Genomic DNA, 27,794 nt, shown 5'->3' with positions numbered 1-27,794 from the left:
ACAGCTGTCGGCTGTCACGGTCACTGACAGCCCGGACATGTCCGTCAGTCCGCAGGTGGTGGTGTCCACAGGTGGCGTCGTCGTCAGGTGGCCCGCTGTGTGTGGTGAGTGAGTGACAGCGAGGCTCTGAAGAGGCCTCTGTCTCTGCGAGCTGACGCCGCTCATTTCAATATCAAAACAGGATGTAAAACGGTGATTAAAAGCTGATTACAGCTCGCCGCCATGAAAAGTCAATTAAGTGTTTCAGAGGCTGCGAGCAGGTTTGATGCCACGCCGCCACTGATGATGATGATGATGATGATGATGATGACAGAGAACAAAGAGGGGAAAATGAAAGACACAAACGGGGACAGGTCGAGGTGCTCGCTGCACAGACAGACAGACAGACAGACAGACAGACAGACAGACGTGTGATTTCTTCATCTCTCGTCAGCAGCTTCATGAATTATGAACTCTTTTGCTTAAAGGTTCAATTAAGAGGCGGATCCTCTGGGAGCGAGAGCGGGAATGTTTTCTGAGGAATCCCTAAAAACAAAGCCGCCCTCTCATTTCAGTGACTCCGTCACAGAGTCCTGGAGCGTCCCTTCAGGCCGGCGCTCAGCTCATTGATCCTACATCACTTATTTATACAGCATTAATAGAAGTGATTCAGGCGAAGTGACGCTACAGCCGCCTGCAGCAGCAACAGGCGCTGTGTTGAAATGCAGTGGCGGTGACTCCCCCCCCTCCCCAAGCACCAAAGAATAAATAGCTAAGAGGCGAGCGAGTGCTGCTTCACCTCCAGCTCTAATTATTGAGAAACGCCTGAAAATGCCAGAACGCACGACACTCTGAGCTCGAGAGGCTCGTTAGAGAGTAATGGAGAGGTTTGGAGAGGTTTTGGGTCGTTTGACAGAGGTGTCACACTGGGACGCATCTGTGGACGCATCTGTGGACGCATCTGTGGACGCATCTGTGGACAGGATCTGTGGACAGGATCTGTGGACAGGATCTGTGGACAGGATCTGTGGACGCATCTGTGGACGCATCTGTGGACAGGATCTGTGGACGCATCTGTGGACGCATCTGCGGACAGGATCTGTGGACGCATCTGTGGACAGGATCTGTGGACAGGATCTGTGGACGCATCTGTGGATGCATCTGTGAACAGGATCTGCGGACAGGATCTGTGGACGGATCTGTGGACAGGATCTGTGGACAGATCTGTGGACAGGATCTGTGGACGGATCTGTGGACAGGATCTGTGGATGGATCTGTGGACAGGATCTGTGGACAGATCTGTGGACGGATCTGTGGACAGGATCTGTGGACAGATCTGTGGATGGATCTGTGGACAGATCTGTGGACGGATCTGTGGACAGGATCTGTGGACAGGATCTGTGGATGGATCTGTGGACAGGATCTGTGGACAGATCTGTGGATGGATCTGTGGACAGATCTGTGGACAGGATCTGTGGACAGATCTGTGGACGGATCTGTGGACAGGATCTGTGGACAGGATCTGTGGATGGATCTGTGGACGGATCTGTGGACAGGATCTGTGGACGGATCTGTGGACAGGATCTGGGTCTGTTCCTGTTCTGAAGGAATGAGGCTTCAGTCCGGTCTTTTAATACGGCGAGCCTCCACAGCTCGCCACATTTCACTGCTGCGTCACTGCCTCACTAATTCACACACCAGTCAGCTTGTGCACGTGATCAACACACACACACACACACACACACACACACACGCAGACACTAACAATATGTGTCAGTAATCGAGCTCCCAGCTGGTGTCGACTGCTCCGTGTTCTTCTTCCAGGATCTGTGAAGGAGCGAGGCCGTACAGACGGGAGTTATTTAAAGGAACCAGTCGGGGTCAGTGACTGCGAGGACCAGATGGTCATCTCGTCTGACTCGTCGTCTCTCAGCAGCCTCCGTCTCTGTACCCAATTTTGCTCGGCGATATTTCCAGGAATAAACTCTGGATTGTTGTGTTTCCTGTCAGTGAACTCTCTCACACCCCCGGCATTAATAACTCAGCAGGTTTGTGACTAAACGCTGGGAGAAACTCTGAAACTGATCTTTATCAGCTCAGATGATTTACAGAGGGATGAACTGATCAACTGATGATCGTCTATAATCTGGCGCTGGATGCAGAGAGAGCTTTGGTCACCGTCCAAGCACTGCTCTAACCACAGCGCCACAGCGCACGCCAAGACTTGTTATTTATGCTCAGCAACAACAGCTGAACTCAGTCTGTTCATTTTAATGTTTTAATGCAGAGAGTCGTTCACACCTTCACAAACTGCTGTGGTCACATTATACACAGAGACATCACTGTGTTCTGCTGACGCTGCTGTTTGTCTCAGTTTTATTATTGTTGCTCTGCCTTTTAATAAAATCTGGCAGCAAACACACCTCAGGACTTTATCTGTGTGCTCAAAGTTTAATACAGCAGGAAGAAGATTCTGCTGCATCACTGGAAACCTGCAAACACCTGGAAGAGATGTAAACACTATATGAAGAGCGAAGATGTTAAAACTAAGGACAGGTTTGTGACATTACGTCAGAGCCACAGTGATGAACACGTTTAACATGTCACCTTCAGCTCAGATTCATCACAGTCAGACCTCTGCAGCTGCACCGCTCCTCTGATCCATGACAAGGTCAGAGGTCAGGCCGCACGTCCTGAATATTATATCTAGAGCTAGCTAGTCTGGTAAGTTGATAAATGTACATCACTTAGTTATAATTCAGCCTTAAAATGAGGGATTAAACACATTTCTGCCTCATCATCACACAAATATCCAAAATCTAAGATATGATATCTTTATATCACCCAGCTCTAGTGACAACTAACACCTCATCTGGTTTCCCTGACGACCAACAGTCTCTGATCAAAGCTGCAACAAGGATTCGATTAATTGAGTCGTTACTAACCAATAAATTAATCAGCTGTTTTTAATCAGTTTTATTAAAGAAACAAACAGAAAAAAAAATCAAAATTCTGATTCCAGCTTCTTAAAATGTGAAAACCTTCTGGTCTCACCTGAAGTCGTTCATACCAGCGCTTAGTGGCGTCAGACACCGACAAAATAAAATGTCCTGTCACGTTAGCATGATACACAGCCGGTCAGTGGTACTGGTTAACAGTGCCCAGTGGTGTCAGCGGGAAACACGACAGGACAACAACCAGAGTTAAGGTGTGGTGGTGGATGGGTCCAACAACCACTGACGTTCACTTCCTGTATGACAGTAAAGCCAAACCCTGTTTCTTTTTCCTAAACCCAACCACGTGTGTGTGTGTGTGTTGGCTAAACCCAACCACGTGTGTGTGTGTGTGTGTGTGTGTGTGTGTTGTTGATGGAAGAAAACGTCAATCCAAGGCGTTTTATCAATGTAGTGCTTTTATTTTGAAAGAGACTGTATGCAAACTGTACATTTCCTGTGAAAACAGAAGTGTATTTTGAAAACAGACAATGCATGTAACAGGCTGAAGTTGACACGGCGTCCCAGAACGTCAACAACCAACACAACCAGGGTACCTTGGACGCCATATGTGGACGTGGAAAGTCCATGACCAAACGTGGACATGTGACGAGGTCACAGTGAGGATGTGTTCCTGGTTTATTTCTTCCTCTGCAACAGTGAGATGAATCTCTTTGGACAAAACAAGATGTTTGAGAACGTCACGTTGGACATGTGCCACAGTCTTCTTATTTTGTAATTAACCAAACAAGAAGAAGATTCACTGAGAAAACGATCGTCAGACTGGTCGATGATGAGACTCTTGTTAGTTTCAGCTGTGTGTGACGATGTCTCATGACAGGAACATCTGTCGTCTCTAACATGTGGAATAAATGTAGTGTGGAGCTGCTGCAGTGTGTGTGTCGTCCTGCAGAGGTGATCAGATCAGAGCTGCGTCTGTCAGGACTCAGCTGCTGCTGCTGCTGATGATGATGATGATGATGATGATGATGATGCTGTCCTGACAGGATGAATGTGTGTGTGAGACAATACAAGACAGTTTTATGAAGTCTGTGTTTGATGAGTGAGGATGTTTGAGTGGCTGCAGCTCGCCTGTGATTGTTGAAGGAGCAGTGATGATGATGATGATGATGATGATGATGGGGGCGGGGGAAGATGTGAGTAGTTTATGTTGCTGGAGAGGCAGATTTCACAGCTCCTCTCTGTAACAGTGTGGACAGTCGTCCCTCCCCTCCTGTCCTCAGCAGAGAGCTGGGGGGGGGTCTGGTGAACAGAGGCCACTGAAACTGGATTTTCCTGCGCTCTGCATTATAAGAAAAGCTGGGGCCCCGTGGAGCGGTGCGGTAAGCTGCTGAGACTGTGGCCAAAATGATCGGCCACAAGGAAAAATTCAGTGAGCCTGCTGGGCCAAACCTTCAAAACTCTGCATGACCATCCATAAATTGTGTTGTGAGCAGAGAGAGTTCACTTCTGGCTGAAGAGCTGCAGCACGGTTCAGTGCCATTACCATTTGTGGGGGCAGGAAGAAAGGCTGAAGGGAAGAGCGGCTGACTTGTTGAACTTGGCGCATGGATGAGCTTCATCAGAGCTTCTGCCCACTCAGGTTCTGCCCCCGAGACGGTGCCGGCCTGTTCTGCAGCTGGAGAGCACATCTGAGGCGGCGCAGGGGACCAGTCCTCCCACTGTGTCAGACTCCCAGGGTGCACCTCTGCACAGGCCCACAGACAAAAGGCCATTAAAGTTTGGATCTGAAATATTCCTGTATCGCTACGAGGGCCGGGCCATAAAGTGATTTTATCAGTTCATCTGAATTCAGGGTGAACGGCGAGGTCTGAGAGTTACAATCCACTCTCACATGACAACATGTCAAACTCTGTCAAACTCCACGATCGCACCTTTTATACAGCGCGTGAGGTGGCATCACGCCGTGATGTTCTCACCCAGAAGGCTTTTATTTTGAAACAGGAAACATTGAGTTAGAAATATATATTTGTATTATTTAATGTGTGTGAGAGATCGAGACATTTGAACAGTGTGACAACAGATGAGAGCAGAGAGCCGTCACTGTCATCGTACAAGTACAGCGACATGAGGAGGAAGTCGCTCGTAATGTCGGTGAAGCGTTGTGTTGACCAGGTCTGTGCACGTGTGTTGTGTGGTAGCTCACACTAACACAAACTACACACACTATCAACAGGAACAATCAGCAGAGTCAGAGAGCCGAGAGATGCTGCATCCGTGTGTGCCGCCATCTTACTGGCTGTGGTGTAGCGTCGGTGAAAACAGGTGTAGGTGCTATATGCTAAGATATTGATGTTTATGTTTGTGTTGACATCAGCTGTCAGTTGATACCTTTCACACATGTCACGTGGGTGTGGTCAGGGCGCAGTAACTGAGTGATTGAATGAATGGGCATATATTCACCTGTTCATCGCGGCGGCTGCATGGAAAGGCGGTTGGTAGGGAGGGCGTATTTTTTGTTGACCGCTTAACCCAACTGAAACTGGGTATATGAACATCCTGCTTTGCTTTGCTTGCTTGTTCGCTGCTGAAAATAAATACGGACACAGTCGTTTGTGTGGCGAGTCAGCAGTGCAGTGCTCCCTCACTCAGCCTCTCAGTGACTTCGTCTTTTGTTTGGAGTCACTATAATAGACGAGCTTCTGATTCTCCAGATGTTCTGCAGCTGAGCTGTGTGCTGCTCACGTGGGCAGTGTGGGCGCCAAAAAAAAGAAAGAAAAGAAGACGTGCTGTGACGCACACGCCGTTACTACCTCTGCTCTGGGCTCAGAGCGAGTCACTGGGGATCATCAGCAGGACGTTTAGTCAATGTTTCTTGTTTATTAACGTTATATTGTTTCATGATTTATTGGCGTGTGATTTATGGTGAACACACGACTCAAGCTCTTCATTGACACTTTTATTACATTTAATTCATGATGTCTCGACGAGTATGTAAGTGTGTTTTTTAAATATTTTTTCTGTGTTTCTTGGTTTTTATTGGATCATTTTTCGCTCCACTCAAAGCATGATGGGAGCTGTAGTTCCAGACTGAACTGTGAGTTAATGAGGTGGTCCCACAGATGTGACGGGGTTCATGTTGACGTGTGACCTGTGGTGACTCACAGCCACAGGTGTGTCAATAAAGGCGGCGTCTGGTCGACAGGTCGGGGTTAATAAGTGTGTTAATGTGTGAAGCTGTGTGTTGTGTAAAGCTCTGGTTCCTATAGTGGTGGTGAAGTGGGAGAATTATGTTCATGGCTTCATTACAATCAATAGCTTCCATTTTTAAACCCACTGTGGATCTGGCAGGTGGCCACATCAGGCATGGAGATGTGCGTTGCGAGCGCTGGTCGATAAGTCAGGGTCAGCGCTCCGCCTCCGCTCGATGCTCTGAAAGCAGTTCCCACGCTCTTTGCTACGGGTGGAGGAGAGATGAGAGCAGGCCTGGATCCTGCAGACGGCTTCAGTTTGACAGGAACAAACTTTCTTTGTTCCAACATGGCAGAAAACCTGGACGCTGCTGAGAAACGTCCGTGACGCGGCTGCAGACTGGAGGGCGGCTTGTTGTTGTTTGTGCTGCGCTGAGATAGCAAACATGTCTGATCCCCTGACGGCTCGGCGGCCTTTAGACGCAGCGCCACAGGAGACCAGGATCAGCATGCAGGAGGCTTGTTTCCCTCTCTGCTCTTTACTCACTCCTCGAGTAGTGTTTGTCATCCGGCCTCGTCTCCTTCCTCCCGTCTCTCCGTCCCTGTCTTTCTCTCATTTCATCCTCTCTTCCTCTCGTCTGTTTACTGTCTCTCTCTCTCTCTCTCTCTGGTGGCTCACTGATCATGAGTGACATTTAGCGACTCCTCAGCTGCTGTAGAAGCTTTGGGAGAGCGCCTGCTCCTTTTACAGCGTCCGTGATGCTCCCCAACAAATTGTGACACTAAGACCAAACGTAAGCTGGCAGCCGGCGTGTAAAGCATTCAGCTCCACAGACCTCGGACAGGTTTCTGTTTTCTCCCCTCGGCTTTCACTCCGCTGGCGTCCTGCTGGAGAATGTGTTCGTCTGTTGCTGCAGGAGGATGACGGGCCACCTGAAGTTACTGCTTCGACAACACCCACGACTACGACTGCTGCTGCTGCTCCTGCTGCTCCTGCCCTCCACCTCCCTCCACCTCCCTCCTACACCTGTCTCTCTTTTAACTGAGCCATTCAATTAAAGAGTTGCACATAAACTGGGTTTCCACAGCTGCCCCCACACAGGTTATTAAAAAACTTTGCTTCTTTCATGAGTGAGAGCGCCCTGAATCTCTGCTCACCTTCGCAGGAGGGATTCATTTTCCAATCCACTCGCCCTGTGTGATTAATTTTGGTTGAATTGTGAGGGAGGCAATTATTATTTCAAGTAATTTTAGGTATTGCTTAATATTCAGCGGTAACCCACGGCCATTCTTTAGACACTATATTAAGTATAAATCATGAAACATGGCGCGGCTGTAACAAGCACAGCCAGAGAGCTGATTAAGAGAAGTATTGCTCACAATGGAACTTCTTGTGATTCATGTTGCTGCTGAAGCCTCACACACACACACACACACACACACACACACACAGTGTGTTACATGAGCTCAGTGGTTGAGCAGCCTCTCATATTAAGCTTCAGCAGGTCTCCTGTCCAACCCTTCATTACTGATGGCCCATTATGCGAGTGTGTGCCCCTCGGAGGCTGTGAAAGCAGCCTGATAACGAGGCCTGCCATTTAAAAGGCCACACTATTCTCACTGTGTCATGTCTTATTACAAACCACTGCCAAATTTGTTTACAGCCCTCTGCTGGCCTCGCAGCCCTCTTATCAAGACCTGTTTGTGCAGAGCCTCTGCAGCTCCGCCGCCTCCATCACAGGAGAGATTTCTACATTAGACTCAAGAGCTGCTGCACTCTATATTTTCCTTCCTCTGCAACAGCTTTTTTAGCTAAATCAATCTTGTTTCCACACAATTGCACAGATTGTAATCTATTCCAGCTAACGGAGAGGGAAACCTTGAAATAGAGCCATTCATCACAGAGTAAACAGCAGAGCAGAAGGAGCAGGAGAATGTTAAAGACAACACAACACAGACCGGAGCCGTCCCTGCTCCCCGCGCTCCTCATGACGATGTGACATTTAGGAGGGAGGTGTCTCGTCTTTGCAGGCCTAATTAACATTCCTCGTTACGCCAGCTGGAGACGGACGCCCTGCCAGAGCTGTCCTGTTTGTCCGTGAAGTTCTTCACTTCCTGTGAATGGAGCTGGCGCTCTCTGACTCTTCCCTCATGCCCCGAGGTCTTTATTGTGTGACGATGCACACAGGCTCTGCCAGTGTCGTCTCAAATGTTCCACTGTGGTCACTCTATTTGCCGTTGCCAGAGGTGTCAGGCGGTGGTAACCATGGTGACGGTGTTGGAGGTGTCAGAGCCCCGGGGGCACCGCAGATCTAACTACAAGAATCTGTCGTGCTCCGTGAACTTTCTCTTGCAGCTCTGTTACAGGCTTCAGACAAGTGTGGAAGAAACGTGTCACAGACACACGAGGCTGAAAGGATCGTTTTCACCGTTATTAAATGTTTTTAAATATTTGTGTTGCACATTGAATCCACAGAGCCCTGCTCCACCTCCACGCTGTGCTTCGCTCCTGCACATGTTCTACTCTCTGCATTAAAATAAGACTTGAGCTCATGTACAGTTTACGTCACTTATGTCTCCTGGAAGCAAAGTATCAACACAGTTGTGCTAAAACTTAAAAATTTCACTTTTTCCTCGTGCTTCATTCCTGCTAATGAAAAAATCTCTGCATCAAAATAAGATTTGGCTCAGATTCTTCTTCTGTGGACACGTCTCCACAGCTGTATTATATCTACAGCCGCCACGTTACCATGACGCTCTGCACAGCGGCGTCTGAGTTGATGCTGGACACTGACGGATGTTAACGTTCATGATTCAGTGACTTAATCTTCCTGATTCTTCTCATGTGTTCATGTGTTCATCACTCTTAGCTGTGCTGCTCTGTGTTCAGACACAAGTCTCATTCACTCTTTGAAAATAATTTGTTCTCTCCAAAAACAACAGATGATGACGTCTGTTTTTCATTGAGCCCGTCTGCAGTTGGAAGGAACAGGCTGATTTTGCAGAGTGCTCAGGTAGTCGACAGCTCCCTCAAAGTTTTAGTTTAGTTTATTTTCCAACTTATAAAACCGGCGAACAAAGTGGAGGCTGCTGATGATTTGCTGTGCAGCAGAGTTTTCTATGAACAAAGCGTTTTAATCGTCAGTATCGCAGCTTGTTAATATTGGATTAATTGTGCAGCCCCTCAGGCGCACAGCATGGTCTCAGTACAGCAGTGCATGCTGGGATATCATTTCCATGTCATCAGTGCGGTTGGAAAGCTTTCTGTATCTTGTGTGTGTATCATGTTTTTGAAATCTGCTAAACTGTGACTCACTGAGGAACTCTGACAGGAAGTCAGACTGTCTGTGGCTGCTGCTAATGCTAAAGCTAAAGCTAAAGCTAACTACTCAGCTGCAGCTGAGAACAGATTCCTCTCAGACATGAACCTCCGAGCACATGATGAACTGTAGTTGTCTCACTGTTGTCACGTGTTTAAATCAGCTGCAGCCTGATTCTTGTCACAGCCTCGTGAACTGTGTGATGAAACTGTTTGATTCTGTTTAAGATGTTTTCTGATTGTTTCTCTGTATTCACTGTGCCCCGCCCCTTTTGTGTTTTGGTTTGGTAGAACTAAGATGGCTTCCATTTGTAGGCCATTCAGTCCTTTAAAACTACAACTCCCAGGAGGTGGAGCTTCTATGAAATGTAATGTCAGTTTAACATGATCATTTATTAAAACCATGACTGCTTTTTAAAACTCGTATTTATCTGTTAGAGCAAGTTTGAAGTTGTTGCATCTCCGTCTGTCGTCTCTGATGTTTCACACACTGCAGTGTTTGTGTCTGTAGTTCAGTAACATAACGTTAGCCGTTCATGGTTCTCTCCTGCAGCCTGACTGGACGCTGTCGAGCTGCTTCAGTCAGTTACTGTTACTACAGGAAGTGATAACGTGACTTAAAGAGGAAATGAACTGATTGGTGTCATGCTTCTTAGATAACACAGTTTACAGTCTGTGGTCTCACTGGGGGAAGGTATCAAGTGTTTTCAAGTCAAAAGGCTCGAGTCGCTGAAGTCACGAGTCATCGGTGTTAACTCTTTCAAATCAGACATCCCACAGACGGATACAGGAAGTTGTTGTTTGCCTGATCCTGGATATATATTGATCTAATAAAAACCATAACAGATGGAGCATTCATTTTCCCGTCATCATGTCATGACCTCACGTCACTGTACGAGCCCTGCAAACATTTATTCTCCCAAAGGAGCTGCAGGAAGTCGCTCTCTGCATCATCCTGGATCTAACATAAAACTATGATTACTAGAACATGTTTTCTTTGTGCAGTGCAAAGATGAGGCCTCAGTCTCAGTCAGCAATGACGTCATTGCACCACAGGGAACGAGGGACATCTTTTAACTAAAATACACATCATTTCTGAGGAGTTGAGAAAAGTTTAGTTTATGTTTCCTCATCTAAAAAAATATGTTTTTATTTTGTAAAATCAGATGAAAAAATAACTGATTTTTGTATTATTTTATTTATTTTATTTAATATTTTAAATAATTTTTATTTATTGAATTTTTCTGGTTTATTGAGTTTCATCAGCTTTGAGCTCAGGTTTGTAGGGAAATGAAGCGTGTGAGGACACTCCAGGAAATGACATCACAGTCAGCAAAAACATCATCGTAGGCCACGTTGGAGCGTTTCTGTTGCAGAGGTCAAAGAGTTGAAGTCGAGTTGCAGGTTTGTTTTTATTTTGTCGAGTCTCAAGTCGAAAGTCATTAAATCTGTGACTCGAGTCCGAGTCATGTGACATAAACCTTCTGGATTCATAAAGACGTGTTTATGACAGACAGTGGGCGGCAGCAGGAAGGAGAATAAGAATATAAATGAAGGACGAGAGCAGGAAGAGCATCCACTGCTTCCCGTCGTTCATGGTTACAGACACAGTGTGTTTAAAACATGCAGATTACAGACTGTACGTTTGTAGACGTTAAAGAAGGACTGAAGCCTCCTGATAAAACAGATTAATACAAACACAATGTGTTATATAAGACTGTGGAACATTTATTCAGAGCCTCTCTCACACACACACACACACACACACACACACACACACACACACACACACACACACACACATTGTTGGCGCCAGCGTTGATCTCTGAACCTCAACCAAAGGATTCAGCGTCAAGCTGCTCACCACATTTGATCCACAATTCTCCAAAATAGCCAAAAAGCAGTGAATAAAGGGCGTCCTGCAGGTGTCAGCGAGTGTGTGTGTGCTGGATTGTGATTTATTCATCACCTCAGTGTTTGGCTGCTTATCAGCAGCGCAGGCATCTACTGAGCCAGTGGAGATGACAGAATCGCAGGGCTCGCTGTGCCGGGCTGAATCTCTGAGCCTGGAACAAAAGACGATGAAAATGAGAGTGGCAGCAGCGGCAGCAGTGGCAGCAGCGCGGGGTTGGGGGGCGTTGTCACTCGTGTGAGAGATAGATGCCACACCGAGGCCGGGCTGAAAGTGGGACAGCTCTCAGAAGGCGGCGGAGCGACGAGGGGCCCAGATAGCAAATAGCCTCTGTTTGTAGATGTCAGCGGTGTGGGCTGGTCTGATTCAGCACTCGGCTCGGTTTCAGGCCTCCAGACGTGGCGCTCTGATAAATAATAAGCAGGAGTGGTTTGGTTTGATGTTGGGAGCCCCTCCTCCGCCGTCACTTCACATCAAACTCTCATTTCCACTGTAGGTGGAGTTTTCTCCCGCTGGTAGTAAATTCCAGTGACATTTCATCGCCTTTGATTTCCTTGATTGTGTTCTCCACCTCGACTGAAAGCAGCCTGTGAGTGTGTGCAGGTCTCTGCAGACCGTCTCCACTGATCAATTCCTCAGCCCATCTGTCTGCCAGGCTTATTCACAGGGACGCGCAGTAGGCCAGACCAGCCCTCGCCGCAGGAGTCTTCATTAAAGCCATCCTCCCCCCTCCTCCTCCAGCTCTCCCCGGGCCTGGGGAAACTTAATGAGAAGATTCGATCAGCTGGCGCCCCCGACTTCCTCAGCTCCATTTATCCCAGCCCTCATCTTCCTCAGCTCCATCCCCCCGTTTATCCCAGCCGCCGTCTTCCTCACACATCAGCTTTGACTCATTCACGTAGACTAACAGTGACTCGTCAGTCCCGTCCTCCTCGGGGTCAGTTTATATCTCGCCGTTATGCCGCCTCATGGTTCTGTGTAAAAGGGACAGCTGGCAGGAAGGGATCAGAGACCAGTGTGGCGTTTTGATGACATGTTATATGTGCGACCACCACTGGAGATTTGAAAAGCAGCTGTTAGCAGTTAGCAGCTAACTCAAACACTGAGGTCCAGGAGCTCCTTACCCTCCGAGCAGAGGACGAGATCAGCCGCCATATGACAGGGACGCTACATGATGTTACTGACATGTGATGTCATTGTTATTGTTTATAAAGAGCTGCTGACACGTATGTTATATGTCACACTAGAGGCTGACGCTGTTGTGTTACATGTCACGCCTCTAGATTCTGTGATGTCATCATGCTGTGTGACATCACACACTGGAGACACATGATGCTGCCGTGTTTGGTTCTGTGTAAACATGTAAAGGCGGCGTAAAGAAGAGACCTGGCAGCAGCTCTATTCACCCTTTCACTGTGTGAATGTGTGATTAACTTAACCGTTGGTTCATTCATGTAGAAATATAACGCTGCGTTTCTTCCACCAACAGGGCTCTCATTTTAGTGTAGAGCGTCAGACTGAATTTACCAACGCACCATGTCAGGTCACTCACTCTCCGGGACCGCCAGTGTTACTGGAATAAGTAAACACTGACCAACGGGACCAGACTGGCCGACCCGTATGCTCTCACTCAGTGGATGGATGATGTCACAGGAAGCCAATCTTACAAAGGAGGACCACACTTGTTTGTTTTGCTATGGAAGCTAACGTTAGCTAATGTGCTAAAAAGTTAGCGTTGCAGAGAAATCCAATCTTCCTCTTAATCCCTCCCCAGTTTCTGATGAGGTGGACATGATAACCCTTAATACACATAACCTTATTCATCCCTACAACAGGAAATACTTTTTCCCTAACCTGATATGAAGTGTGCGCTGCACATGTGAGCATTTTTGATGATGGCCTCCGTCCAGTCCTTTGGTCTTATCACATTTAACCATAGTTGTCTTTGTTTTTGTTGACGGGCAGTGGCGGCTGGTTTTGAGCCATGACTCCTTCTATTCTGGCTCCCAATAACACAACAAGACAAACACATTTTAACACTCCTATGGAGCCTACAGCCCTGTGGGGGAGAGGCAGCTGCACCTCCAGCTGATAACATGATGTCGGCCCTGGGAGGGTCTACAGCGCCATCTGTGTGTAAAAAGAGCTTCAGACTCTGGTGTCATGTTGGTACCTGGAGTCAGTTTATACGTCAGAGTCACGACTGATCTGCTGAAATAGTCTGAACACTGAAACTGCTGCTGGTCTGAAGACGCGTCAAATTAAAGATCTCAAACAGTTCCTAGATATATGAACCCTCTCCTCTACCTGTGTGTGTGTGACTGTGTGTGTGTGTGTGTGACTGTGCGTGTGTGTGTGTGTGTCTCAGTTGTTGTGCCAGAGAAATGGATTTGCAGTGATGGATGGCAGCGGTGGCCCTGTACAGGTCTCAGCCTGTTGCTGAATCACAGCTTTAAACTAATTTTGTGGGCACAGCGGAGCCGTTGTGCTTTGTGCCCGAGCTCTGGGCCTGGCTCGTCTAACTGCCCTGCTGAAGCCTGCATGCCAATTACCCCCACCAACCTGCCAAGAGGAGCAGGCAGAGCGGGGAAATAAAGAAGTATTTGCTCACTGGCTGAGGCAAACACTTTGCTTTAGTGTCCCTGTTGTTCACAGCTATAGGCAGCAGGGACGCAGCGTCCTACAGACGACCTCTGACTTCATCTGTGTCCTGTAGGAATGGTTTTGGATGATCAGATAGCTTCCACACATCCTGACGTGCTCCTGTTCTCTGAGCGTCAGATGTGTCCTCACTGTACACACTTTGCCTTGGACGTGCTCAGCAGAGCGATGGGAGCGAACGCTGAACTGAAGGGACGTCAGAAAGAAGCTCTGAGCCACAGAATTAATTTTAATCAAGACATTTTTCCTTTTTTAATTTTCCCTGGCTGGTTGCACTCTGTGCAGGTTTGGAGATGTGACTGGAAATTTGTCTCTGGGGAGCTGTGTTGAAGTGAAGGTCCACACTGCAGCAGAGCACAAAGGTTTGGTTTGAGGGCATGATATTGACCTTTGAGGCCTCTGACACACTTTGACTTATTGCTGTGCACTGGTCTGCCTCCTCAGGGCGCTGAACTCTCCTCTCCTCCTGCTTTGAAACCTCTTTATGGCAGCTTACATACACAAGTTAAAGCCAAGAGAGAGTCACAGGTATGATGTGGTCAGAGGGCAGAGATGGAGACAGCATCATGTGCAGTATATATGAAACTAAAACTCTGATCCTCTCTCAGTGTTGGACGGCGTGACTCTATGAGATGTTTGCTGCAGCAGCTGCAGATCTCAGTCATGTCAGTGCTGCTGAACAAACAGACACAGTTAAAGGTGTGTTTAGGAGCTGTGTACCTGACTCAACTTCCCCCCTGGTGGCATTGTTGTGTCCTTACATCAGTGTGAAAAAGTCGCAGCTCTTTCAGACCAGCACTGATCCTGCTCTCACCTCCATCGCACAGCAGTGACATCATGACGTGGTCAAACCTGTGTTCCTCCCCGGTTCTCTGCCAGACGTCTGTTCTCTGAAACACTGAGCCGAACACTGTGGCTCATTCATCTGTTGGAGCGTTCAGGGCCTGTGGGTCCTCTCAGCGTCCACATGCAAGAGAAAATGTGCTGCATGTTTTTCAGAGCTCTTCGTCTTTTTTGTTTGGCTCCTCTGAGCGTTTCATCACCAGTGAGCTGATGTGTTGTTCCTCTTTAACACTGAAACACCTTCTCACAGTAACGTTGGCTCTGGGAGGCAGAGTTTGTCTCCAGCAGCTGTTTGTCAGTGTTGTGGTGATTTTAGGAGGATTTATCCTGTAACTGTCAGAGAGCAGGGCGCACTGGTGACCTGTCCTGGTGAAGCTTCTGTTAGTAAGGGACTGTTTGTCACTAATGGGGGGGAGTATACAACTTTAAATCAGAGATTTAAAACAAAAAAACCTCCAAACACAAGATTTCTTGAAATGTATTTAAATCTAATGATATTTTTTAGATTTTAATTTGAAACAAATGAAGTTTTAAATTAAAAAAAGTTTACTTAAAGATTTTTTTTTGATTCAAATATTTTTTTTTTCATTTTGAATTGAAATAAATTTAAACATTTTTGAATTTTTTTTTTTTTTAAAGTTAACATTTAAAAATTTTAATATTTTTACATTTAAAGAACCTTTTAAAGAGCATGTGCACACACTCCAGAGTGTTTGGAACCATTTATAAAAAAAGCTTTAAATTACTGGATTTTGTATTTATTTTACCGCCGAGTGTAAAGAAGAACATTCATCTGCCAGAAACTGTAAAAACAGAAATCATAATTGGATTTCTCTAATATCTGACGTTCCCTGAACACATCACGTGTGACGAAACTTCTGTCTGGAAAAATTTGAGCTTTCGATATTTCGTCAAAATCACTTTAATCTACGTCTTAAACCTGTCCAAAAATGAAGTTTTTTACAGTGGAGGGAGGCTCATGGATTTTCCCCCCCGTCACTGAGGGAGGGTCACACTGATGACGATAAACACAGAACAGTCCCTAAGCTGATCCGAACAGTGTCCTGCTGGTGTTTCCTCCATCTTTAGCAGCAGACGGAGGATCAGGGTGCAGCGCTGAGTGACCTCAGACCTGTTTGTGTGTGTGTGATGCATGAAGATAAACGCAGCCGTCAGATGATGAATCGCAGCTCTCTGCTATGGAAAAGAGGCACTGCAGAAATGGCGCCGTCATCAATCAGGAGGAAGAGCACTGTAAAGACAGACAGACAGACAGACAGACAGACAGACAGACACACACACACACACACACACACACACACACACACACTGAACATTCAGAGTCTTGTGCAGCATAATCAGCTGTTCTCATACGGGTGTGACATCATCATATCCACCTCACAGTTTCCTCTTTTCACTCAGACGGGAATATCAAGGTCTTAATTAGGGAGACACCTGGGAGCTCAGTTTCACACCTCGTCACCAGAGCCCAGCAGAGCTCCCTGACAGTGAGGCTGACGCTGCTCAGGACACGCTGCGGCGCCCCCGGTGGAGCGACGGTGTGCTGCAGCATGGTCGCTCTGCTCACACAGGTTCATGGGGCAAACACAGGTGAACAAGGCAGGTGTTGCTCCCAGGTGACGGGTTGAGTCTGAGCACTGAAAGGTTTCTCCTGTTTCCTCCTCTGCGGCTGTTTCTTCTTCTGTCATTTGTTCTTTTTCAAAACCAGAGCTGGAAAATAAAAAAATGTGTCTGAACATTAAAACCAAAAAAATCCCAAATCTGAAAAATGTATTTACCAAAGCACAAGTGAATAAATGTGATCGTCTTTCTTTTTTAGTAATTTTCCTTTGCTCATTGAAATGATGACAAAACAGGATGTCATCATCATCATCATCATCATCATCATCATCATCATCATCATCATGTGGTGGAGACGTGCACAAACTGTCTGATACCAACAATCACCAGTGGATAATGGCTCACAGTGATGTTGGTGTTTAATGTTTCTACACAACGTCCTTATGTATAAGTTGAAACTTAACATTTCAGCGTCGCCGTGGTAACGTGTGGTTATTATGGTCAGGGAGAGTTCATGTTTTGTATTAAAATACTATTTGGGGCCAAAATGTTGCCGGAAAAGCAACAATGTCTCCTTGAGAAAATGGTGTCTTTTTGTGGCGGTATCCACGGCAACAGGCCCCACAAAACACCCACGATTGGAATTTAATAAAGCCGATGGAAACACACCAGTGACTCACCAAAACACAGCTGGGTGTCTTGTTTGTTGTTGTTGGTCTTTAACAGTCGGCTCACCTTGAAATATACAGTCGTTGTCCACCAGCTACCTCGGTGACCTCCGCAGACGCCGCCATGTTTACATCAGGTGACGGCGGTGCTTCAGAGAGCCGGTGATGAGGATAAGCAGCAGCATGGTCAGGTGTCAGATCTGTGTACTGTGACCTGAGAAATACTTTCACAAAGCGTCACGTGATGTCACTGCACACGGATTGGTTGTTCGTGACGTAACGTTATCCAGGGAAATATGAGGTGCATCCCTGGATGTGTCCATGTGAGTTTTCTGCGTCCTTTGAGATTTGGACGTGTGATGGACGCAGGACGTGTCCCTGACAACATCACAGGTTTTGGCAGAAGAAGGTCGTCTGTTAGAAACTCACATTATTTAACTCCCGTCTGAACTTCAAACGAGTTTCTGAGAGCGTTTTCTTTCCTGACTGAAGCACTTTCTGAATGAAACCTGTTTCAGAATTTAAATCTCAGTCAGACTCTTCTTTGATCCGACATGCTGTGACCTAAATCATAAAATCAGGAAAGTTGACGCTGTGTTTCGTGAAGGTAAAGTTCGTCTGTCGACATTAAAGACACGAAAAGGTTAAACAGATTTTATTCATGTGTTCCAGCACCACATGATCCGTCCTCTTCCTGTGTCCTCTCTGTACCAGCGGCTCCTTCTTCTGGCTCACAGGATCTAAGGAAGCTCCGTATCTCTTGCTCTCTGTTCTGTCGTCTCTCCCGTCCTGTTGCTACCCTCTCATTCTCTCAGCGTGAGGTCGTCGAGTCGTGGCAGTCGTGGCGGTGGGAGGTGTGGTGTAACCCCGGCTGTTTTGGCAGATAAGCCTCAGCCTGCCCACCTGCTCCCCGCTGCTTGTCAGCCAAATAGGACTCGCGCTGTCACAAACATTCAGTCGGCAGCAGAAGTTTGTCACCTCGACGGATCCGCCGCCACTGCCTCACTGCTTCCTATTCTCATTCCTGTGAAGGATGGAGAGCGTTCAAATGTCTCTGGAACAAACAGCAACTGCTCCCTGTGGCCGTCTGTGTGAGAGTCTGTTCCTCAGTCAGTCACCTGATCAGTTCAGGTGACTGACTGATAAGTTGAATCTTAATGCAGAATCATGTCTGACTTCAGCTTCTCAGGATTTTCACTCGAGGATTTTCTGTTTGTGTCTCTGAAATCTTCTTAAGTTTGATTTTTTTTTTTGGATTTGATTGGACACACGTTTGTGTTCTCGTCCTGTGTGGTCAGGCCGAACTGAACGATCCGAACCTGTGTGTGTGTGTGTGTGTGTGTGTGTTAGGGCTGTACCCAAATATTTGGATATTCAAATATTCATTTCTATGGGTAGGTCTTCGTTAGGAAAATTTGATATTCAATATTCATTTTTTTATTTACTTTATTATTATTATTATTATTTTACATATTTTTTTGCTGCTTCCGGCTTTCTTACAGTGCAGACGCTCTGCTGCTTGCGCTCCGCTTTGCTTACATTCTTTTGTGGATATACTTGTTTTTTTTCTGCTAAAAGCTACAGAAAGTAGATCCTGGATACTTATAAAGCATTGGGACTTTAATTTGTGAAAGATACAGAGGACTACTGCCATATTTTCACCACTTTTTCATCACTTTAGTACTGTGTGAGCAGGGCTGAGGCACAGTGCAAGCCTTTTGCTGTGTCTGTGACTGGAAACCTGTGATTAGGACAAGGACAAGATGGCAAAATCTGTGAGCTGCACAGAGTGTGAGCGACTAACCGAGATGATAAGGCAGCTTCAAATGAAGAATGAAACGCTACAACAAATTCGTGAGAGTGAGCAATTCATTGACTCTGTGGCAGCTAACATACAAGGTGCTGATGGACAGACTGGTGTATATGGAAATACAACAAACATGGAGCATACCATCGCTGACTTGGCTGACACAATCCCATGGATATGTCCTAACACCACTGGATCAGCTGCAGAGGCTCCCAAACTGGCCTTCCCTAACGACCCTTCCTACTGGCACAGGACTGGTGCTCGACCAAAAGCATCAACTCCAGCCAGGACTTGGTCTGATGTCACTAGACGCAAAGGCAAATCCAGCAGGAAATCAGTCAAGAGAGCCCCAACGCTCACTCCTCCACTTGAACTCTCTCTACAGAACAGGTACGATGCACTGGCTCCAAATGAAATGTGTGACAATACCAACTACACTGAACCCAGGCAGGCCAAGGCTATCCAAAATGCAAGCAATAGCCCCAGAACCACTGCTAGACCCAGGGCCAGAAAAAACTATGCTAACTCCACACCTGAGAAGCCAAGGGCCAGGAGAAGTATCGCTAACACCACACCTGATCAGCCAGATACCATCCTGATCGGAGACTCAATAATCAAGCATGTAAGAATGGCAAAGACTGAAAATCTAACAGTGTCTGACACGTCTGTCAGGGAGCTAACCGAGCTGTTGCCAGTGATCCTCTCTACACACCCCAGTAACATGAGGATCATCATCCATGCTGGATCTTTTGACATTCTACGAGGAAAAACTGGCTCTGAGATCCTGAAAAAAGACTTTTCCCTGCTCCTGGAGAAACTGAGTGACTGTCAGTCACAAAATGTGTTCATTTCTGGCCCCGGCTGACATCGGCATGCTTCACTCATGGGATAAAGTTTATTGACAATTTTAACATCTTTTGGAACTGTAAGGATCGCTTTCAGCGTGATGGGATTCATCCGAACATCACTGGATGCAGACTACTCAGGGGCCAACCTACGTCATGCTCTTGGAAGGCCATACCAAAACAAGAATGGACAGATAAGAGCCAAGGACAAGTACATGGCACAGAGACAGACAGCCTGCATCTCTCCCCCTTCACCTGACCCTTTGCTCCACATCACCCAAGGCATTCAGAGGATGTCCCTGTCCCAGTCAGGGATCCAACAACCCCCCTCCTGCCCTTCACCACAACCACCACGGAGCCAGCGTCAACCCTCCCCCCCACCACCACAACCATCAAGGAGCCAGCGTCAACCCTCCCCCCCCCACCACCACAACCATCAAGGAGCCAGCGTCAACCCTCCCCCCCACCACCACAACCACCAAGGAGCCAGCGTCAAACCCTCCCCCCCACCACCACAACCATCAAGGAGCCAGCGTCAACCCTCCCCCCCACCACCACAACCACCAAGGAGCCAGCGTCAACCCTCCCCCCCACCACCACAACCACCAAGGAGCCAGCGTCAACCCTCCCCCCCACCACCACAATCACCACGGAGCCAGCGTCAACCCTCCCCCCCACCACCACAACCATCAAGGAGCCAGCGTCAACCCTCCCCCCCACCACCACAATCACCACGGAGCCAGCGTCAACCCTCCCCCCCTCCACCACAACCACCAAGGAGCCAGCGTCAACCCTCCCCCCCACCACCACAACCACCAAGGAGCCAGCGTCAACCCTCCCCCCCCCACCACCACAACCACCAAGGAGCCAGCGTCAACCCTCCCCCCCACCACCACAACCATCACGGAGCCAGCGTCAACCCTCCCCCCCACCACCACAATCACCACGGAGCCAGCATCAACCCTCCCCCCCCACCACCACAACCACCAAGGAGCCAGCGTCAACCCTCCCCCACCACCACCACAACCACCAAGGAGCCAGCGTCAACCCTCCCCCCCCACCACCACAATCACCACGGAGCCAGCATCAACCCTCCCCCCCACCACCACAAACACCAAGGAGCCAGCGTCAACCCTCCCCCCCCACCACCACAACCACCAAGGAGCCAGCGTCAACCCTCCCCCCCACCACCACAACCACCAAGGAGCCAGCGTCAACCCTCCCCCCCACCACCACAATCACCAATCAAGGAGCCAGCGTCAACCCTCCCCCCCACCACCACAACCACCAAGGAGCCAGCGTCAACCCTCCCCCCCACCACCACAACCATCACGGAGCCAGCGTCAACCCTCCCCCCCACCACCACAACCACCAAGGAGCCAGCGTCAACCCTCCCCCCCACCACAACAATCACCACGGAGCCAGCGTCAATCCTCCCCCCCTCCACCACAACCATCAAGGAGCCAGCGTCAACCCCCCCCCCCCCCCCCACCACAACCATCAAGGAGCCAGCGTCAACCCTCCCCCCCACCACCACAACCACCAAGGAGCCAGCGTCAACCCTCCCCCCCACCACCACAACCACCAAGGAGCCAGCGTCAACCCTCCCCCCCACCACCACAATCACCACGGAGCCAGCATCAACCCTCCCCCCCCACCACCACAACCACCAAGGAGCCAGCGTCAACCCTCCCCCCCACCACCACAATCACCACGGAGCCAGCATCAACCCTCCCCCCCCACCACCACAACCACCAAGGAGCCAGCGTCAACCCTCCCCCACCACCACCACAACCACCAAGGAGCCAGCGTCAACCCTCCCCCCCACCACCACAATCACCACGGAGCCAGCATCAACCCTCCCCCCCACCACCACAAACACCAAGGAGCCAGCGTCAACCCTCCCCCCCACCACCACAAACACCAAGGAGCCAGCGTCAACCCTCCCCCCCCACCACCACAACCACCAAGGAGCCAGCGTCAACCCTCCCCCCCCACCACCACAACCACCAAGGAGCCAGCGTCAACCCTCCCCCCCACCACCACAACCACCAAGGAGCCAGCGTCAACCCTCCCCCCCACCACCACAATCACCAATCAAGGAGCCAGCGTCAACCCTCCCCCCCACCACCACAACCACCAAGGAGCCAGCGTCAACCCTCCCCCCCACCACCACAACCATCACGGAGCCAGCGTCAACCCTCCCCCCCACCACCACAACCACCAAGGAGCCAGCGTCAACCCTCCCCCCCACCACAACAATCACCACGGAGCCAGCGTCAATCCTCCCCCCCTCCACCACAACCATCAAGGAGCCAGCGTCAACCCCCCCCCCCCCCCCCACCACAACCATCAAGGAGCCAGCGTCAACCCTCCCCCCCACCACCACAACCACCAAGGAGCCAGCGTCAACCCTCCCCCCCACCACCACAACCACCAAGGAGCCAGCGTCAACCCTCCCCCCCACCACCACAATCACCACGGAGCCAGCATCAACCCTCCCCCCCCACCACCACAACCACCAAGGAGCCAGCGTCAACCCTCCCCCCCACCACCACAATCACCACGGAGCCAGCATCAACCCTCCCCCCCCACCACCACAACCACCAAGGAGCCAGCGTCAACCCTCCCCCACCACCACCACAACCACCAAGGAGCCAGCGTCAACCCTCCCCCCCACCACCACAATCACCACGGAGCCAGCATCAACCCTCCCCCCCACCACCACAAACACCAAGGAGCCAGCGTCAACCCTCCCCCCCACCACCACAAACACCAAGGAGCCAGCGTCAACCCTCCCCCCCCACCACCACAACCACCAAGGAGCCAGCGTCAACCCTCCCCCCCCACCACCACAACCACCAAGGAGCCAGCGTCAACCCTCCCCCCCACCACCACAACCACCAAGGAGCCAGCGTCAACCCTCCCCCACCACCACCACAATCACCAAGGAGCCAGCGTCAACCCTCCCCCCCACCACCACAATCACCAATCAAGGAGTTAGTTAATGCTGCCACACTAACACTAAAACTAAAGCTCAGTCAAACTGATGAACTCTTAAATAGTAGCCCTAGACATCATCACTCAGGTGCCTGTCAGAGATGAGTCAGACCCCATGCCGCTTCCTTAAACATACCGGCAGCCTTAAATAGCCGGTGGCATGGTCAAACACATCTTGAAATTGAAAAACATCAGCCTGAGTCATCTCCAAGGTCTGTCATTCCTGTTTTGACTAGCATCAGGAAAAACAATGTGTACTCTAAGCGCACAGCTGCTCTATCTAATCTGACTCCAGTTATGCATCAGCCACAGACTGTGTCAGACAATGTTAGTACACTAAACTTAGCTTTGTTAAATATCAGATCTCTGGCTGGCAAGTCACTATTAATTAATGACTTTATTATCAAGAGAAACCTTGATTTTATGTTTTTAACTGAAACTTGGTTAAATGAAAACAACAATGCAGCAGTACTTATTGAATCAGCCCCCCCAAACTTCCATTTTATCAGCTCAGTTAGAGAACTTAGGAAAGGAGGTGGAGTAGCCACTTTATTTAAGGATGTTTACCAGTGCAAACAGTTGTCATATGGGAAGTTTGAGTCTTTTGAATATTTTGCACTGCAGTTGAGATCCTCCTGTCAAGCAGTATTAGTAACCATTTACAGGCCTCCAAAATATAGTGCACACTTTGTTGATGACTTTTCTAAACTATTGTCTGTTGTCTGTATTGATTTTGACTGTGTTGTTATAGTGGGTGATTTTAATATTCATATTGATAATCCCAAAGATGGCAGTGCGAAAGAACTTTTCTACATCCTGGACAACTTTGAACTTTCCCAGCATGTAACAGAGCCAACACACAATAAGGGACATATTTTAGATCTAATTATCTCCAAAGGGCTCAACATTTCTGAGGTTGTGGTGACTGATGTTGCCTTTTCTGATCATTACTGTGTTTTCTTTAAAATGGCCATCTCCGCTGACACCAGTAAAAGTACAACAGGGGTAATCAGAAAATGCTATATCAACAAAAACACCTGTACACTATTCACCCAGGATTTTATATCCACACCAGCTCTGCCCTCAGTCTCTGTCAGTGATCTGGTTCATAGTTTCAGCTCTAAAGCTATGAATATTATGGACAATATTGCCCCCATGAAGGTCAAAGTTGTCTCTGGTAAGAAAAAACCACCATGGAGGAATGCCACACAGGTAAAAGCTCAAAAAATAGAATGTAGAAAAGCAGAACGCAGGTGGCGAAAAACCAAACTCCAGGTTCATTATGACATCTGTAAGGAAAGTCTGCACATCTATAACTTGGAGCTAAAAAGGGTGCGGCAGTCCTTTTTCTCTGAGATTATCAACAAAAATAACAACAATGCACAGACTTTATTTACTGTTGTTGACAGACTGACAAACCCATCAGCGTCAGTGCCTCCTGAACTGCTATCCACCAAGGCATGCAATGACTTTGCTTCTTTTTTCACAGACAAGATTTTAAAGATAAGACAGACAGTCTGTAACTCCAACACAGTGGCTATTTCACCTGTGCCTCATAAGACTACTCCAGTTAATTTGGCACTTTTTCACCCATTAAATTATGCTACTTTGACAGACATAGTTAGAAACCTTAGGTCCACTACCTGCTGCCTTGACACTCTGCCTACAAGCTTTTTTTAAAGATGTTTTAACTGCATAGCATCAGATAGACTACAGATAGTCAACTGTTCTCTTCAGTCAGGCCTTTTCCCAACGGCCCTGAAGACTGCAGTCATTAAACCTCTCTTAAAAAAGCCTAATCTGGATGCCTCAGTAATAAATAACTACAGGTCCATATCAAACCTACCATTTTTAGGAAAGATCATTGAAAAGGTTGTTTTTCAGCAACTTAACACCTTCTTGGAGCAAAACAATTCCTTTGATGCCTTTCAGTCTGGATTTCGAGCACATCACAGCACTGAGACTGCACTTGTAAAAGTTTTAAATGACATTCATCTGAGCAGTGATGCATCAAAGATTTCGGTTCTGGTATTACTGGACCTCAGTGCTGCATTCGACACAGTTGACCATATCATACTGCTCGACAGACTAGAAAAGTTTGTGGGACTTTCTGGCACTGTGCTAAATTGGTTTAAATCTTATTTACAAGACAGGGATTTCTTTGTGTCACTTGGCAATTATGAATCTGCGCGAACAAAAATTACATGTGGAGTTCCTCAAGGGTCCATTCTTGGGCCTCTTCTGTTCAACATCTATATGCTCCCTCTTGCTCAGATTATGGAATATCATAACATCTCCTACCATACTTATGCAGATGACACACAACTTTGCATAACAGTGTCACCAGATGACTACAGTCCCCTACATCTGCTAAATAAGTGCATTGACGAAATCAATACGTGGATGTGCCAGAATTTTCTACAACTAAACACAGACAAAACTGAGATGGTTGTTTTGGGTCCCAAAGAACAAAGATCAATAGTCAGTGCTCACCTTGACGCCATGACACTAAAACCTACAAATCAAGCCAGAAATCTTGGTGTAGTTCTGGACTCACACCTAAATTTCAATAGTCACATTAAGACAATTACTAAATCAGCCTACTGCCACCTCAAAAACATAGCAAGAATAAAAGAATTTCTGTCTAAACAAGATACAGAAAAACTTGTTCATGCTTTCATTTTCAGCAGGCTGGACTATTGTAACGGTGTCTTCACAGGCCTGAGTAAAAAATCAATCAGACAACTGCAGCTCGTCCAGAACGCTGCTGCCAGAGTCCTCACCAACACCAAGAGAGTGGAGCACATCACACCAGTGCTTAAGTCACTGCACTGGCTTCCTGTGTGTCAAAGGATAGACTTTAAAATCTTGTTACTTGTCTATAAAGCACTAAATGGTCTCGGGCCTAAATACATCTCTGATATACTTGTACGTTATGAAGCATCCAGACCCCTCAGATCATCTGGAACAGGTTTACTCAGTGTTCCCAGGATCAAAACCAAACAAGGTGAAGCAGCCTTTAGTTTCTATGCTCCCCGCCTGTGGAACAAACTTCCAGAATATCTGAGGTCGGCTGAAACTGTCAGCTCATTTAAATCAGGGCTTAAAACATTACTATTTACTGCAGCTTACCAGTGAACTAGATATGTAACTTATTGTTAGGATAATCTGTAGCTATTGTTTTTGTATTTGTCTGCTGTTGCTTTTGCTTTATGTTTGCTTTTTAAATGCATTTTCTGCACTGTTTTTCTCGCTTTTAGCTTTTGTTTTTAATCATCTATTGTTCCTTTAATGTTTTATCTTAACGTATTTCTCTTGTAAAGCACATTGAATTGCCTTGTGTATGAATGGTGCCATATAAATAAAATTGCCTTGCCGTGCCTAAATGCAGTCTTTTTGTTGTTGGTAAATGTAGGTTATCAATAAAAATCAAAACTTTTAAATTGCATTGTTAAAAATGTGAAAATGTAGTATCGCCTACCAACGGAGCTTGTGTGCACGTCACGCTTGAGCGCATCCGTCTGAGGCTGTGGATCAAGTTTTACCACTTTATCACTATTCCCTCTAACTTGTAGCTGCTTTTTTGTTATCTTTTGAATTTAATATGAATTATGGAACCGTTTTTGTCAACGTTTGTTTCCCCCGTTTTGTACAATAAATTATTGTTTAAAGTTTCAACAAGTTTCTTTTGGAGTGCGTGTTTTGAAAACGGCCGCGGACTGTCACCTGCTCAACGCATCAGTACCTTCAGATGCCATGACAGTAATAGATTATAGATTAATAGTCACCTCTGATGATCCAATCAGGGCTGCTGTCAGGAAGGCGCTCCGTCCCCCAGGCGCTCGCCGCTCCTTCTGATGTCACTGTGTGAAAGCTGTCGCTGCTCTTCTTCTGGTGTTGGCAGCGAGTCTTGGGGCTCACCTGGAGCCCACCTGGGGGCCCTGCAATCTCTCTGAGCTCCTCTCATCACACTGTTGCTCTCCAGCTCTGCTTTATATTGACTGACTCTGTTGTGGCGCTCACGTAGGCAGCAGCGCTCACTTTCCTTCATTCCTCCTGAGACTTAATGTTTCCTGTTTGTGAGGCTTCAGTAAGAATCACTTAATGTGGTGCGAGAGGAGCGACGGACCCCTGCTTCTTCAGAGAGGACTGAAGACGTTCCAGGAATAGGAGCAGCCCAACATCTCCTCAGCCTGTCTCACAGCCTGTCTCTCAGCCTGTCTCTCAGCCTGTCTCACAGCCTGTCTCTCTGTCTGTCTCACAGCCTGTCTCTCAGCCTGTCTCTCTGTCTGTCTCACAGCCTGTCTCTCAGCCTGTCTCTCAGCCTGTCTCACAGCCTGTCTCTCTGTCTGTCTCACAGCCTGTCTCTCAGCCTGTCTCTCTGTCTGTCTCACAGCCTGTCTCACAGCCTGTCTCTCTGTCTGTCTCACAGCCTGTCTCTCAGCCTGTCTCTCAGCCTGTCTCACAGCCTGTCTCTCAGCCTGTCTCCTGCTCCTCTGTCAGGAACAAAACGCTGAGTTTCTTTCAGGTCATGTCTCCTTCATCCTCGCCGTCCTCGGGACGCTCGCTGCCCCACCTTGAGTGGTTTTATATATATGTGGGGTTTGATTCGGGGAGCTCGTCCTCGCCGCTCTGGCCAACGCGGCTGCACTCTTCCTGTGATGGTGGGGAGACGGATGATGGAGAGAATGACCCTCGTGGCGCAGACATCAGTCAAGCTGACAAATGGCAGCCCCAAACTTGGAAAGCCATTAGCAGAGCGAGGCGGGAGTGAAGCTGGGCCAAGCCCCACTCATTTCCATGAGTCCCTCTTCCAGCGCGCAGCCTCGTGCCAGGCCCCGACATGGCGGCGGGTGTTAGCACCTCCTCTCTGTCCCTTCTGGCCCTCGCAGCCAGCGTGTTGACGTCGGGCCGAGCCCCGACCATTAATGAACAAACCCTCCACAGAAACATGAAGGGGCCGCCTGTCTCTTCATTCCTCTGCTCTGACTCACGCAGCTGGCAGCGAGCTCTGTGAGATGAAAATAGGTGCAG

General features: G+C 48.0%; 1 protein-coding gene and 1 long non-coding RNA gene across 3 annotated transcripts in view; one reads left to right on the top strand and one right to left on the bottom strand.

The window, feature by feature from the left end:
• Positions 1-27,794, top strand: part of sema6cb (semaphorin 6Cb) — a 204,217-nt gene that overhangs the window by 45,838 nt on the left and 130,585 nt on the right. The window lies entirely within an intron of this gene.
• Positions 15,766-27,078, bottom strand: LOC144464396 (uncharacterized). Its single transcript, XR_013492108.1, has 2 exons — positions 26,549-27,078; positions 15,766-16,111 (listed from the first exon to the last, which is right to left on the bottom strand). It is a non-coding gene; the product is annotated as an uncharacterized LOC144464396 (long non-coding RNA).

The sequence above is a fragment of the Epinephelus lanceolatus genome, chromosome 10, assembly GCF_041903045.1.
Source record: "Epinephelus lanceolatus isolate andai-2023 chromosome 10, ASM4190304v1, whole genome shotgun sequence".
Lineage (NCBI taxonomy): Eukaryota > Metazoa > Chordata > Actinopteri > Perciformes > Serranidae > Epinephelus > Epinephelus lanceolatus.
This window is presented reverse-complemented; position numbering and strand designations above follow the sequence as displayed.